The sequence below is a fragment of the Leopardus geoffroyi genome, chromosome A2 (genome assembly GCF_018350155.1).
Source record: "Leopardus geoffroyi isolate Oge1 chromosome A2, O.geoffroyi_Oge1_pat1.0, whole genome shotgun sequence".
Taxonomy (NCBI): Eukaryota; Metazoa; Chordata; class Mammalia; order Carnivora; family Felidae; genus Leopardus; species Leopardus geoffroyi.
Window position 1 is genome coordinate 66,012,391 of NC_059331.1, and position 16,292 is coordinate 66,028,682.

Consider the following 16,292-nt stretch of genomic DNA (forward strand, 5'->3'; position numbering starts at 1 on the left):
GTGGTTGTGCACACGAGTGAATACAGTAACTGAGTATGATATATATGTGTCTACACACGTACACACGCACATATCTGTGAACCTACTAATTATAACTGATGTGTATCCTTTAAATTCAATTGGGTAAATCGTACGGCATTGTGAATTATATCTATATAAAGCTGTTTTGGTTTTTTTTTGTTTTTTTTTCAAAAAAGGGAGGACTCGGGGCACCTGGGTGGCTCAGTCAGTTAAGCATCCTACCCTCGGTATCGGTTCAAGTCACAATCTCACGATTTGTGGGTTCGAGCCCAGCATCAGACTCCACGCGGACAGTGCGGAGCCCGCTTAGGATTCTCCGTCTCCCTCTCCATCTGCCTCTCTCTCTCCAAATAAGTAAATAAACAACAAAAAATATACATATTAAATAATAAAAAAATTAAAATTAAAAAAATATTTTTACAAAGGGAGGAGAGGACTCTCTGAAGGACCAGCCCTGTGACAAAGTCAGCCCTAAAATTCGGAACCACCATAATTTATCCTCCTCTTGGGGTGCTGCACTCAATCTCCTGCAAGTTCTGCCACAAGAAACACGGTTTATCTACCCCGACATTTCCCAGCCCATCTGGCCGAGGAATATTAGCTCTGTGGCATCTGCAGGCCCTTGGGAAAGCACTAAGCTGTCTAACATCCCCTTGAGTGCGGGACACGCTTGATAAAGGCCGACAAAGGAATGGCATCCAAAGCCCCATGGGCTCCGTCACTGTCCGTCCATCAGTGCTGGGCAATGAGGGTAGGAGAGAATACAAGAATTCCAAAAGGGCCATTATCCCAGGAAAGCTCTTGCTAGTGAAAGTTTTCAAGAGGTAGAACAAAGAAGAGCTGGTCACACCGTGCGGCCTCACAAAACAGAGACTCCCAGAGGAGTAAGACCTGAGTGGCTTTCACATCACCTCCGCTACCGGGGAACGAGAGCCCAGCCCACCTCCCAGGGGATGGCAGAGCTCAGGCTGGCAGAGGACAGGCAACCTCCTGGGGACTTCAGCAGCGTCTCTCTGTGTTGTTTGGGGTCCTGGGTTTTCCAAGCTCGATGGGACACGGATCGTGCCGTCCTATGATGCAGACAGGTAGGGCATCTGGACCGTGCGAGATTCAAAAGGGTTCCACCTTTTCAGTTTTCTCTCATCGTAAACAAAAGAAAAACCACCCAGTAAAAGCCACGGGGACCCAAGTAAATGTCAAAGTAGGACTCTGTGCCAATATGAAAAAATGGAATAAAGTAGGGGCACATTTAAGAATGCCACTTACAAGTGGGCTCCCTGGGAGGCACAGTCAGTGAAGCGTCCCAACTCTTGATCTTGGCTCAGGTCATGATCTCACTGGGGGTGAGTTCAAGCCCCACGCGGGACCCTGCATGGATGGCTCGGAGCCTACTTGGGATTCTCTCTTTCCTTCTCTCTGCCCCTCCCCAACTTGTTCTCTCTCTCTCTCTCCCTCTCTCCCTCAAAATAAATAAACTTAAAAAAAAAAAGAAAAGAAAAGAAAGAACACCATGTACAACAATGCAGGGCACGTCACTGAAAAAGTTCTGGCAAAATTCCTAGATTAAGTAACAGCATTAGTAATAATAGCCCTTACAGCATTAATTTTAGAGAAGAAACCAAAGACAAGACGGCACAAACATATTAAGAGCTAAGCACACAAAGTGTGGCTCTGAGCGGCAGCACGAGGACGGCCTGCCTGGGAGCCGCACCCCAGACTTTCCGAGGTACAATCCGCATTTTAACAAGATCCCTGGGCAACTCACGGGCACATCTAAGTCTGAGTACTGTTTGCAGACACTGTTAATACTGAACTTGTGTCAATACAAACACTTGCCAGCTCCCTCCGGGAAGGTAAGTGAAAAATACGCTGGTGTCGCTTCTTTGTTGCCAAGCCCTGCATCCCTCGCTGCTCGCTGTCCCTTCCTCCACAGACGTCAAGGATCTTGAACATGAGCGGGGCAGCCGTGGACTGAGGAGTCACGCCAGCTCCTCAAACACCTGCTGAACCATCCAGAACACCCCTGGAGAGACCCTTCTCCTGCTTAAGTGCTGCCCAAGCGCTGAGAGCTTCCAGCCGTCCTCGGGGAAAGCAAATCGTGGGAGCCCAGGCCCCAGCACCGCTTCTGCACAGAAGTTAACTGAGAGGAGAAACAAGTTCATCGTCGATGGCCTAAAGGTCCCATCCGTGCATTTAGGGCCGTCCTCCCTCCCTGACATCAGACTTGAGCCGGGAGCATCTGGAGCTCGGCTCTGACCCTCTTCCACGTGCCAGGAAGGTTCTGGAGAGCCTGGACTCCCTGCCCAAGGAGACAGAGAAAGAAAGGGGAGGAAGAAGCAAGCGGATACAGCACACACCCGCTGGCCCCCTAGGCCCCCTACTCAGCAATTTCCCGTCCCTCTAATTCAGCCTCCACCAAAGCCCATGCCCTACGGGAGGAGGGAAGGAGAATGTTCTCCCTGAATTGATCAGAATAAGCCTTCGTGGAAAAGGTTCAGGGACTTGTAAGGTTTGGGATGGGTGGGATGGGTTAGGACACCAACCCCAGTGAATTCTATGAAACATGAGTAAATATGGCACATCACACCAATTTTGGATCTGATGTGTGGCCGTGTGAACTGAGGGCGCTGGGTGGGGTTGGTGGAGCCCTGGAGCCTACACAGAAACAAGAACGGCCACACAACAGCCCCTTCTCACATCCTCTCCCAGCCCCCCCCGCCGACCCTGGGGCCCACAGGGCTCAGACTACCCCAACGCCACCCCTCGCTCTGCCCTTGACCTTCTGATTAGGCAAGAATTCTGGCAGGTGGGGGCTGCCAAGTTCCTGACCCAACTGGGGGTCCCAAGCCCGGAACACAGATCCCGAATGGCAGGGACTTCTGCACCACGCATCACTTCTCCAGCTGTGTCCCCGTATGAGTCACCTGGCTGCTTCCCAAAGGTGGGAGACCCCAGACCGCAGCTCTGCAAGCCGGGTCTCACGCATCGGAGCAAGACCTGGAGGCATGCACAGAGGGGCGGGGACCCTGAAACAGGAGGTGCAGAGGTCGCTGCCTGAGAACCCCTGGTTTCTCCTAACATCAGTCCTCCACCCGGGCATCTCAGAGCATCACCTGCCGTCTGAAAGGAAGGTACACCTGTTCCAGTCCGCGCGGATTTCCTAAGACACTCCGACCATGGCCCAAGTCCACACCCCAAGAGGCTGCCCAGCTTCTGCGGGACCATCAGGGTCAAGCATCAGTGAATCTGGACGGTAGCAAAAAATGTCACCAAACGCCAAAATCCAAAAGACGTGATGTTCTCTGAAAAGTTCGGACACGCAGCTCTGGGTGAAACTTAAGTGACGCCAGTGGGTGCCAGGAAGCCTTCGAGAATGCCGAGGCGTCATGCACACTTATATTCCCTCCTCCTGGGGTCCCTCCCACCCCTGTCAAAGCAACAGTGAAATCACTGTGCCTCCCGTGGGCCACGCCCTGCAGCGGTTAGCACACACCCCACCCCACCCCGCCTCCACGCTCCAAGGCCCTGAGCTCCATCCATTTCGGGGGCTCCGGGCACGGGGTGCGCAGCGAGGGCCCCCAAGCCAGCAGCGCACTAACACCCCCTACGGCGAAACCGTGCTTCCCCGTGTGGCCGCCTTGCACCCCAAACCTGAACTAAGCGTTCCTCCGTGGGTCTTCACCCTCCTTGTGCCCTAGAGTGCAGGAGGAGAGGAAAAACCAAGTCCTTCTCCCAGGCCCATCCCCTAGCCCCACCCAACACTCCTGGGTGACACCTGGGCAGGGACCACCCAGCAAATGACAAGGAGCAGAGACACGCTTTGGGACTGAAGGCAGTGCCTGGTCCCTCGGTTACTTGTAACCAGACTCAGGTTCACCACAGGCCAGACCCCGCGGTCGCCGGCCACCTCTCGCGCTTACGGGGAACCGTGAGGGCAGGCGCGCCCACTTTGTCCTCGCTAGGCTGGGGAATGAGGGGTCCGGCCGCGCACACGGCAGCCTCCCCAGACAATAGCTGCTGTGTGTGGGCGTCTCTTGTCGACACCCCGGCAGGGACTCCTGCCATCCCCCCCCCCCCCCAGCAGATGGCAGGTGATCAGAGGGGCAATCAACGTGGGGGACAGGTGACCTGACTGTGCTTCTCAGAGAGAGGGCCAGGAAGCGCCACCTGCGTTTGCAGCCATGTGCTGAACTAATTCAAGCTGTGCCGTCTCCCCAGCGTCTCACACTCTCCCCTCCTCGGTGGAGGAGGCGGGTTTGGACAGAAGGATACAACGTCACAACGTGTGTTGACCTGCGGCTTTGCTACCAGACCGTATGTGTCGGCGGGGTTTAAGCGGAGTCCAGGCAGGCCTCGGTATCTGTCCTTAGCAGAGAAAAAGGGCCAGTTTCCCCGGGGCAAACCCTTATCTGTCCACTTCTCCAGCTGGCGCCCACGCCCCCCTGCCTACCGCTTGGCCAAGAGATAGCTGACGGCTTATCTGGGTACGGTTACTACTTGTTACATATTAAACGATTTAAGTTAGAAACGGTTACATAACATCACCCGCCAGCTGAGACCCAGGGGCTGTGGGTTCCCGGACTCCCACTGGGCAGCAGGAGACCGGGCTGGCTAGGGACGGCGCTTCTCAGACCACACAGCCACTCGGCACCCCCAGGCCACCAAAGCACACAGCGAGAACAGAGAGCTGACCACTGGCATCTTTTCTGATCACCCGGGGCCGGGCCCCGCCTGGCCAACATGCAGGTGAAGACCACAGGGTCACTGCAGCACTGGGCCCCAGTGAATCCACATCCGTAGTGGCATAGGGTGGGAGACAGAACTCGGGGCAGGGCACAGTGCGCAGAGCGGGAGACCAGCTGGGGTGCAGGCCACACAGCTATGCCCCCACCATGGAACTTGGGTGCAAAATACCAGATCCTGGGATCGTGGGCACCCCACGACACAGCCTGACATGCTCTGACACGGAGAAAGTGGGGGAGCCATCCTGGCAAGGGGAGGACATTGCCCTGCCTCCAAAATATGTACAATGAGACCCACCCTTGTCACTCCACATGTGCCCCGAGGACCCTATAGCACGGCCCTGACCCCACACTCCTCAGTTTCAAGGGGACGGCACTTTGGAGGAAAGGGGGGCGCACAGCCAGACCAAACCCCAGGGACCGGGTCACACCCCAAGGCTTCAGCAAGCACCTCTGTTGCCCAAGCCCACCCTCCAACCCCTGGTTCTCGTGGCAATCGAAAAGAAGCCCCTGTCCCCTCCACTGTGCCCAGGCCTCCCCCGCAAGCCACCTGCACTCTGATGGCCCAGGACACACACTGGCTACTCGTGGAAACAAAGTTCTCCCCATCCACCTGGGAAACCAGGCACAGCACTGGGCTGGTGGAACCCCGGGCCCATGAGCCGGACACGTGATGGGCGTCCACTCTTTCCACCTCTGGGGGCCTGCGTGAACACCAGGGACAGCCAGTTCTGGGTTTCCAGGGTCACGCACACCCGTCCCCAAAATGTCAGAGCAAGAACCGCCAGGAAGGAAAAGAAGCCACCTCTTGAAGCCAGAGGCTAACAAGTGCTCCGGAGGGAGCGTCAGTCACCAGAGACACGATGCCACGCACAGCCCCGAAACGAACAAAGGGGAAACAACGTGGCCCGGAGATAAGTGACTCTGTGGCACGAGGCCACAGAGCTGGTGAGCACGTCACACATGACCTCGCTCACGGCAGTAAGAACGGTCAACCTCGAAGCGAACTCTGACGCTCAGACACTACCATGCTTACGTGTGTATAAAAGGGAGCAGGGAGCCGGGAGCCCAGCGAGGCGCTGTGTGCAGACACGCAGAGAATGACAAAGTGCTCCCCAGAACGAGTGGGGGGTCACGGGTCCTCCAACCTGGAAGACGCAGTGGGGCAGAGAGGCTCTAAGGTGACCAGGACCACATGCTTCCGACATTTCGACCCCAAAGGGGCGCCTGGGGGGCTCAGTCGGTTGAGCGTCTGACTTTGGCTCAGGTCACGATCTCCCGTTCGTGGGTTCGAGCCCCGCGTCAGGCTCCGTGCTGACAGCGTGGAGCCTGGTTGGGATTCTCTCTCTCTCTCCCCCCCTCTCAAAAATAAATACATATTTTTAAAAAGTGTTTTTAATAAAAACAAAAGAGTAAAAGTCGACCCCATGAAAGCAGACCAAAAGCAGAGCGTTCGACCCAAAACGAACTGCCGTGAGTCCCTGTCACCGTCCTGGCAGATCCTGAACTGCCTGGCCTGTGTGCCGAGTGTGAACACCAATACCGGGCGTCCCTGTGGTGGAGATGCTACGGGGTAAACCGAGGCACAGAGGTCAACCCCGAAATTCCAGGAGAAGTCAAGGTGCAGGCAGAGGGACTTCCCCAAGGCGACAGAGCGAGTCACTGGCCCCCCTTGCCTCCCAGACCTGACAACACCCGGCTGCTCTCTGCGGTGACTCCAACCCACCTCCGCAGTCCGCCTCCCGAAGGAGGCTCAGGGGTCCTGTCCACCCTGCCCTCTGCCCTCGGCCCTGACCGTGAACACCTCGGCTTGGATCACACCCGCCCTGCAGCTTCCCAGGAAAGAACAGCGATTCCCAGGACCAAAGGGCCTTCCCCTGCCACGCCCCCCCCCATAAAAAAGCCCAGTGCTCCCAGCTACAGGCACGTGTGGGAGAGCAAGAGGGAAACCAGCGCAGTGGCAGGCAAAGAATCCAGAAAAGCCAGGCCTGCGCCAAATGACCCACGGAGCCCACACTCAGCTGTGCTGCGACAACAGGAAGGGGATCTTTTAAGAGGCATAAAAGCCGGAAAGCCGGTGGACGAGGGGAAGTTGACTCAAAGATGCAAAGGAGCCAGACGCCAGGCCAGAGAGTAGAGACAAAGGCTGACATCTCGCCAGCCCAGCAAGTGTCAGGAAGGAGAGCCACCATTTACCCCTGGCAGCGTAGGAGAGGCGGGGTTGAAACAAGAGAATTCACTCAAGTCGAAGGACCCGCGTCCTCCCCCAAAGCCATCAGCCGGGCGAACGCCCTGCTCTCAGCACCGCAAGAGCAGGCTGCTTTCTGAAGCAGCTGAGGGGGGTGGGGGTGGGGGGTCGTCTCTGGGACCAGGCTGAGCGCAGGTGGGCCAGGTGCAGGTGACGCAGGGCTGCGGATGTCCCCAGGGCCCGCGATCAAGAGGTGTCTGCACACAGTCCAGCCGGCCGAGAAGAGACCTAGGACATGGCACCAGGGACTCCCGGACATCGGGGCAGCCAGACAGCCGTCCTCGAAGGGCCCGGAAGTCTAAGCAAAAGCCTTGAACCTGAAAGATGGGGGCCACGTGGAGTGAGTCAGACACCACCCTAGCCTCACCCGTCTCGGCCTCTGTCCGGCCACTGCTGGGGTGACCGCCTGGGCACAGGCCCATGGGTGGTCAAGGAAGGCCTGCCCGCGTGGTCTGCACCCAGCACCCACAGGCCTGCACACACGGCCTGGCAGGTGGATACAGAAGGGAAAAGGAGTCCCCCTCCTCCCCTCCCCGGCCCCAAGACTGTCTGGGGACAGTCACAATCTGGAGCCATCCATCAGTATCTCTCAATTACTGCAGAGGCCAGTCCCCTGGTTACTGCCTCCCTCCCTGCTTCACCCCTGCTTCCCCAGGCTTAGAAACCCAAATAAAACATCCCTGTGAGCCCTTCCCTGCCACGGGCTCTGCTGTCTGCCTAAGTCAGGCCCAAAGGTGTAGAAAACTTTTAAATAATATAAAAATTGGAGAAAATAAACAATATTGGAAAAAGAAGAAAAAAAAACAGAAATGAATATACCCCCTCCCAAAATTTAACAAATAGAGCCATCTATGAAATAAGGATATTATGCCATTAAAATAAAAGTAATCATTTTCAGCAATGACAGAGTGTTGCTACAGGTTCAATGACATAACAAATGCCCGGCGTCTAAAACTGCTCTAAAATCTTAGTTTAATTGAGGGGCGCCTGGGGGGGGGGGGGAGGAGGGGTGGGGCTCAGTTAAGCATCCGACTTCGGCTCAGGTCTTGATATCGAGGTTCGTAAGTTCAAGCCCCCCATTGGGCTGTCAGTGCAGAGCCCCCTTAGGATCCTGTGTATCGCCCCCCCCCCCCGTGTTTCCTGTGCTCACACTCTCTCTCAAAAATAAATAGGGGCACCTGGGTGGCTCAGTCAGTTGAGGGTCCGACTTCAGCTCAAGTCATGATCTCACACTCCATGAGTTCGAGCCCCACGTCAGGCTCTGTGCTGACAGCTCAGAGCCTGGAGCCTGCTTCGGATTCTGTGTCTCCCTCTCTCTCTGTCCGTCCCCCGTATGCTCTCTGTCTCCCTCTTAAAAATAAAAAATAAATATCAAAAACAAATTTGTTTCATATAAATAAATATTTTTTTAAAAGTTTATTGAAAGAAAAGAATCAGAAAAGAGGTCCTCGGGGATTAAAAAATGAAGACAGAAATTTACAACCCAACAGAAAGGGTTAGAAAGGCTACCACCCTGCACAACCCAGAACAGAACAGACAGAAAACAGGAGCTAAAAAGTAAACGGAGAACCCATCCTGCAGGCTAACAAGCAAACAAGACGGAAGAAGACAAACTAAAGGATTCCTTCAAAAACGTTCAGCCTGTGGAGACCCTCGATGTACCCCGCACGACGGATGCAGGGTCAGGGCACTTCTTCAAGGGATTTCCAAACAAAGATTCAAAGAGAATAGCCTACAAGCTTCAAGACGTGAGAAAAAGAAAAAGAAAAAAAAAAGAAAAATACAGAGCAGGTTTCAGACGAAGCGTCAAGAACCAGACCAGCTTCATTCTCAACTGCGTTCTGTCTACACACAGCAGCAGCCTTCACACACGTGAAGGAAAACCACCACTTTAGGAGTCTCTCCTGGACACACGGACCTGCGAGAGTAGAATAAGGATGTGTGCAGACACACCAGGTCTCCAGAAATTTGCAAGCAACTGCGTCTCCGAAGCGAAGACAGGATGTTATCCGTCCTGCTGTGGGAAGAGACGAGGAAAAGGAAAGACAAGGGATCCAAGAGAAGGGCAAGGCCCCCACCCCCACCCCCGCCCAAGGCTGACGGAGAAGATCGGGGTGGGGGGGCGTGAAATACATAAACCACCAAGCAGACGCAGAAGCTCGCCCAGAGAAAGCGCCACGTCCCGGCAGTGGAAGGGACCGCAGTGCGCTACAGGGCCGGGCACCAGGAGCATTGAGGGGCTGACCCAATAGCATCAGCAGTGGGTGACGGTCAGGCCGATCTCGCCAGCAGAGGCAACGGGGGGACAAGAAGTACAGGGGCAGGACAGGGATGGGACAGAAAGCCAGCTTCTCACCTTCCTAGCAGAGAAATCAAAGAATCGTATGAGAAACGGGGGACATGGGGCACCTGGGGGGCTCAGTCGGTTAAGCCTCTGACTAAGCTCAGGTCGTGATCTCACGGTTCGTGAGTTCCAGCCTCGTGTAGGGCTCTGTGCTGACAGCTTGGAGCCTGGAGCCCGCTTCGGATTCTGTGTCTCCCCCTCTCTGCCCCTCCCCTGCAAGCTCACATGCTCTCTCTCAAAAACAAAATAAACATTAAAAATAGAAAAAGGAAGAAAGAAAGAAAGAAAGAAAGAAAGAAAGAAAGAAAGAAAGAAAGAGAAAGAAAGAAAAGAAAGAAAGAAAAGAAAAAAGAAAGAGAAAGAAAAGAAAGAAAGAAAGAGAAAGAAAGAAAAGAGAGAAAGAAAAGAAAGAAGAAAGACAGAAAGAAAGAAAGAAAGAAAGAAAGAAAGAAAGAGAAAGAAAGAAAGAAAAGAAAGAAAGAAATAAAGAAAAGAAAAGAAAGAAAAAAAGAAAGAAAGAAAGAAAGAAAGAGAAAGAAAAGAAAGAAAGAGAAAGAAAGAAAGAAAAGGAAGAGAGAAAAGAAAGAAAGAAAGAAAGAAAGAAAGAAAGAAAGAAAGAAAGAAAGAAAAGAAAGAAAAGAAAAGAGAAAAGGAAGGAAGAAAAGGAAGCAAGGAAACCCAGGCAGGACTCAGGGAGAGGCAGGGCTGGCCACCAGCACAGCCCTTGGACAGTGTGCAGACCTGCTTCCCAGGCTCACGGTCAGCCCATCAGGACCTACGGGGCACACGCACTTGTCTCAGCTGGACTAAGTCTCTGTGGACTCCAGACACCCACCCCCCTCAAGGATCTGAAAACAGACGCCACCTGGCTCCACGTGCCCGAGACCAGGGGTCTCCCCGCACACAGCGCCGCAGCCCGCCGGGGCCTCCCCTGCGGTCTTCCCTGCAGGGAACCAGTACATCGATGCCTGCTGGTCACCGTCGTCGGAGTCGAATGCTCTGCCACCAGAAACCGTCTATGTCACACCACCCCGCTTTCCTCTTCGAACCCCACCTGTGGTGGCTACAGCCAGGCAAGAACAGGATTCTCACAGGGTCTGTGCTCAATGCGGGTCACGGTCAACTTGCCAAGGTCTGGTGCAGCGAAAACGCGCGAAGCGCGGGCAGGCGCCTCTCTGAGCGGCAGAGCCCTCTCTCTAGCAGACGCCGCGGATTAATAGAAAGCAGGATAATCAAGCACACGAGCGGCTCAAAGCCAAGGCTGAGCATGCACGGAAGCAGGGTGTCTGGACTCTCGCTAAGCGTCACGCGCTACACGGCGGGTCACACAATGCCACCAGCCTCCTCCCTTCCCCCAGCCCTATGCAGGTGAACACATCTTTGAGTCTCATTTCACCGATGAGCTTAGTGGTGACTCAGGCTCGCCACGTTAGGAAGGGACAGACCCAGCGGGCAAACTGAGGCAGCCGGCCTCGTGCAAACATCGGTACGGGCCGCTACTCTGCACAGAGCAAGAAGGGAGCAGAACACCTCCCCGGCACCCTGTCCCACAGGGGATGCCAAAACACACCGGCCACTCTGGTGGGTCCAGCCCAAGTCAATGCTCAAATCAAGGATCTCAACCATCGAGGGAAACCCGCAACCCCCAAATCCACATATAAATTTAACGGTTGAAAAATGGGAATGATATTCCAGCGTCCCCAGTGGCATCCAGTCGCAATGCACCAACTTCATGCCCAGCATTCTGGGCAGGCATCCTATTTCCACCTCGACATGCTGCATTCACAAACGGGCAAAACCACACACAGGACCAGCGAGGAAGCTTCCCTCTGCGTCCGGGCCATCTCTGCCACGGCAGAGGCATAAAGGGGAGATCCCCTCAGAGTCGGTGAACCCCAAAGGCAGAAAGTCAGGACCGCTCCTCTCTGCCTGTCCGAGGACATTCCACAACCCTGGGCCACGGCTTTCTCAGTTACCGTCTCAAAGGACCGTCCTGCCATTTTCTTCCTATCATTACAGAAGAGCCTTTCTAGAAAGGTTTCACGCTTCCCCACTTTCACGTCCTTCCAGGTATCAGACTCTGTGATCCCCAGGAGCAGGGACAAAGCCTGTTCCGTGGAGAGAAGTTCAGAAGTTCCTCAAAGCCGGAGAGGACAGTGGAGGCGAGGTGTCCCTGCCAGAGGCAGAAAGAGGGGGAGCACAGACAGCTCCCCAGAAGCGTGCAGCTATGACTCTAATACCAACCCAATGCCAGCAGGTGCCTGAACGGATGAGATCTGTTATACACCCATTAGCATGCAGACCTTCTAGAAGGTTGCCAGATCCCCCAAGTGCCCGTCTGCCAGCCTCGCCCACCAAGGAGCTTAACTGTCTCAATTCCTTCCTTGATTTCCCATGGTTCTACCATTAAGCAAAAAACAAGGACAGGTTAAAGAAGAAAACCTTCACTAGGCAGCAAAAGTCCTATTTCAATTCTGAACATGGTGGTGACCTAAATGAAAGACACGGCAAATACTCTCTCCCCAGGAGCCCTTGCTTAACACACTGCCCCCCTGAACCGAGCAGACGCCCCTTCAGCTCCCAGTGCTGACAGGAACCCAGGTCGCCCCAGACACCGGCTCAAGAACACCCTGTCACCCTCCTACCGGTTTGAGAAAGGGACAGAACTCCAAGCGAATCGGTTCCTGAAACAATGCCACCTTCAAGGCATTACGCTTTACCAGCTACACCAACCCAGAACGTCCACAGCTCTGATGGGGCTGGTCTCTGTTCAGGCAGGACTGTGGTTTCCGTGTGTTATAAAGTCTCAGACCCGCCACCCGGTCAAAATCAAAGTTTCATGCTAGCTCCTAGATTTGGACTCCAGCTCTCTCCAGCTGGAGGCTAACTGGCCTCCCAGACTGGCCCTGGGTTCCGATCCCAAAGGCCACCACCAATAACTCTCTAGACAAATAGCTGGCGAGAAGCCTCCCGGCTCTGGGTTCCTGATTCACAAAGGAAAGGCATTCTGCCCAGCCCAGCACCGCCCCCAAAGTGGTAAAGACCACAGGCGAGAGTCAACAGATGACTTCAGGCATACAAGGCTTTTATTAGAACGCTGTTTTAATGACACGAAACACAACAGCCGTGTCAAACTCACGACATCCAAGTTTCCTCCGCCAAATAAGTGCATTTGGAGGATAAAAAGAAGCGCACAAAATGACAACCCCCTGGCGATCGGACAGAAATCTGGAAGGTTGGAAGCGACCAGAATGGTCACAGAGCCTCCTCTCCCTTCTCCAGGTGCGTGAGGCCAGCAGCAGGAGCCTCCCCCCGGGGCCGTTTCACTTTCAGGAACAATGGACTTGGGCAGCAGCACAAGACACACAGGGCTAAAAACAAAATCCAAAGCTTAGGCTCTGGTGACAGCTCTGTCATTTGGCGGTCATGTGACCGCAGGCCTGCCGATTAACCTCCTGAGCCTCAGTTTCCCTACCAGCAAAACGGGGATCATGGGGCTGGAGGGGATTAAAGCAATAAGGTTCTTTGCGAGTCTCTTGCACCGTGAACTGCTCAGGGATTATCAGTGGCGACACCTCTCAGTTACAGGAGCCACTTGCTGGGTGTGTAAGTCCATCTGTCCTCAAATTCCCTCCCTGTAATCTGGGGATTGGCCTGCGTGGCCCTTCTCTTTTAAGTGTTCCCAATAAAACTCAACTATTATGTGCAGTAATCCTACAGTGCAGATTTTTAACAGGAAGGGAAAAAAAAACGGTCATCCAGAATCATTCCTGGAAACACATATTTGGTTTTGGGGCTTTCCCTTAATAAAATCCTCCCCTAAAAGACACCTCGCCATCCCCTGTGTAGGGGAAAACTTCCTCCTCTGCAGAAACCTCGATTTTACCTATTTTTCCTCTGGGGAAGAAAGAGAGGAAGACACTAGGTCAACCCCGGTGAGAAACGAGCAGCTTTGTGCTGTAAACTCTAGCCAACGCCTGTTGCTGCGCTCACCAACATGCGTTCTGAGTAAAACTGAGCGAAACGTTAAAGAGAGCACCATTTCTGAAAAGTCGGGGGCTCCAAACGGCTGAATCAGCATTTTCGGAAACAAAGTGTTCCGGGCCTGGCCTCGTAAACAGCAGCACAGAGAAAGTTGTGCAATAACGCGTATTTACTCACGAGCGCTACTTGTTTTGGGGCCTTTTTTCTTTGCATCTCTTCAATGAAAGTGGATACAACGTTTGCAGGCACGCGATCTTTCCCGACGCGTCGCCAAGCTCCGGGAGCGGGTCCACGTCCCCCGCGGCTCCCCTACCCTGCCCACCGTTCCGGTCAGGGGCGAATGGCACAAAGTTGGCGTTCCTTCCACCGCCCGGAAAAGACGAACCCCATCAAAAGTCGAGAATACCCTCATTTCCATAACGCACAGGCTGCAGGGCAGTCGCAAGGCAGGCGTTTGGAGAGGCGACCAGCGAAGGCGGAGAGTTGCATCAGAAATTTCCTTCTGCGAACCGTCTGGCTCTTATCGCGTTTCCACGGCTGGCGGACGGCTGATCCGCGAGCCCACAACTTGGTGTTAGGCCCCAGCGGCGGGTAACGGGGCCACTAACAGAACCAAAAAAAAAAAAAAAAAAAAAAGCCAGGATCCCGCGGCCGGGCGGCGCTCCGGCTGGAGAGGGCAGGGCCCCACGGCCGCGGGCGCACGGGGGGCTGCAAGGGCGGCCGGCGCCCACCCTCGGGGCGTCTCGGGAGCGCGGCCTCGGCGCTCAGGGCCCGGCCCCGGCCCGCGGGCGCCCGGCGTCGGGCAGTAGGGCTCGGGAAGGCGCCGCCCGGCCCCTCGACTCCCGGGCCGGGATCGCCGCGCGCGGAGCCCCGCGCCCCGCCGCTCCCGCTCCCCGCCCCCCGGCTCCGGGCTCCCCGCCGCGCGCCGCAGCCCCCCGGCCCCGAGGCGACGCCCTTCCGCCCGCCCGCCGCGCCCCCGCGGCGCCCGGCGTCCCCGGCCGGCCGGCCCGAGCGCAGACAATGACGGCGCGGGGAGCGCCCGCCCGCCGGGCCCGGCCGCGCCGACCACAAAGTAACTTGCCGCCGCGCTCCCCGCCCAACTCCGTACCTGCCGCGGCGCCGCTCCCGGCCGCCTCCGCGTGGCCGCCGGCGACCCTCGGCGCGGCCGGGGCGAGGGCGGCGCGCAGGGCGGTCCCGGCCCCCCGCGCGCCGCCGCCCGAAAAGGGGGGGTGGGGGGGCGCTGCGCGCAAACTTTGGGCTCCGCGCGGGTCTCCGCGGCCTCCGAGCCGAGCCCGCCGCCGGCGCGCCGTTCGCGTCCCTTCCTGCCTCCTCCCGGCCTCCCCACCCCCTCGCTGGGCTTTAAACCCGCCCGGCCCCGCCCGCCTCCGCCCGCCTCCGCCGCCTCCGCCTCCTCCCCCTGCCGCTTTTCCTGCTCCTCCTCCTCCTCCTCCTCCTCCTCCTCCTCCTCCTCCTCCTCCTCCTCCTCCCGCCGCCGCCGCCGCCGCCACAGCAGCCCGGACCGCTCGGCGGCCGCCAGCGCGGGCGGAGCCGCGGCCTGGGCGCAGGGCGGGGCGCGCGGGGGCGCGGGGGCGCGGGGGGCGCGGGGGGCGCGGGGGGCCGCACCCTGGGAGGCCTCTGCCCGGGCAGGCGCGGAAAGGCACAACTGTGCAGGGGCGAGGGGATTCCGCGTCCTGCCCCCCCACCCCCACCCCAGGGCCCCCCGAGTGCGGGATCCGGGCAGCCCAAGCTCTGGCGCCAGCGAAGGACACCGTCGGACCTGTCCCGAAAGGCAATTTGGGAGCGAATCCTTTGAAACTCAAAAGTATTAACCGTGCAGTCCAAATCCTTGATCCCGGGTGCAGCGAGAGGACCAGATGGACCAGAGGGACCAGCTGCGAATGCCCGGACTCTGTCGTGGGCTGGCGGTCCCTGTCCGGGAAAGGAGAACCTGGGTTTGCGGTGTCTGCCCACAGCCAGCCAGGTCTGAGGCCTCGCCTCTCTGAGCCTCGGTTTCCCCATCTGCGGGTGGAGTGGGGAGGCCCTACGTACTTCAATGCAGCCAAGCCTCAATGTCCTGGTCTTTGAAATGGGCTAATGAGCATGCCTGAGAGTGATGTCCCAGGGGTTAAATGAGGTCATAGGTATAACAAACTGACTAGCACGAGGGAACCCCGAATTCATGGAAACCATTGCCATCAATGTGGTTATGAATGTCTCCCCCCAATCAAAATTACAATACAACTAGGATATTAACTATAATTACATCTTCTTCTGGGTCTTTAGGCGGAAACAGCCACCACAATAACTTACCTTTATTCAGCACACATTTTGTACCAAACATCACTAATCTTCTTAATTAAGCCCCACTCTGAACCTCTGGGAGATGCCCACTGTACAGACTGGGAAACCGAATCTTCTGGAGGTTGAATAACTTGTTGAAGGTCAGGTAGCTGGTAAGTGCAGAGTAAGGATGATGCCAAAACACTTTGTGGCATTTTTTTATAGCTCCTGCTTTTCCCACCTTTGGACGGAATGTATCAATGAAGGGTCATCCTTTCCTGTAGCTAAAATAGGCCTCCTGAAAGGTTCTACTGTTTGCTCCAAGCTGAGAAAACCATGAGATGAACATCTAGAGAAAATGGTACGAAGGAGCTTACATTCCTGGAAGAAGAAAACCCAAGGATTCCTGTTGTAGACAAAGGGTGGAGAGAAAATTCAGGAGAAAACTTAATTTGGGCGTCTGCTCAAAAGTATATAAGCTTTGAATCTTACAGCTTTGCCAAAGGCCCCCATTAGCAGCGAATGCCTGCACCAGGCAGAAAGCGTGATAGGCAGGGAGCTTCAATAGATGTTTGAAAAGCATCTATATACATATGCATATATTTTTTGCATCACTTGTAGTAAGCTCCCTGCACTGTAGTCTCTCACTCCTGTATAGTTTGATTATGTCTCT

The 16,292-nt window shown here is 55.7% G+C and overlaps 1 protein-coding gene across 6 annotated transcripts in view; it reads right to left on the reverse strand.

Annotated features, from left to right (window-relative positions):
• GRB10 (growth factor receptor bound protein 10) overlaps window positions 1-14,688 on the reverse strand; it is a 185,221-nt gene extending 170,533 nt beyond the window's left edge. For 2 of the 6 annotated variants that reach the window (XM_045494287.1, XM_045494290.1), the window contains exon 1: window positions 14,448-14,688. The gene's annotated coding sequence lies outside the window, so the exon portion shown is untranslated. Of the gene's footprint in view, window positions 1-13,516; window positions 13,972-14,447 lie in introns of those variants that run through there. The other 4 variants (XM_045494291.1, XM_045494292.1, XM_045494288.1 and 1 more) reach the window with 3 other exon arrangements.
• Window positions 14,689-16,292: the final 1,604 nt, after the last annotated feature.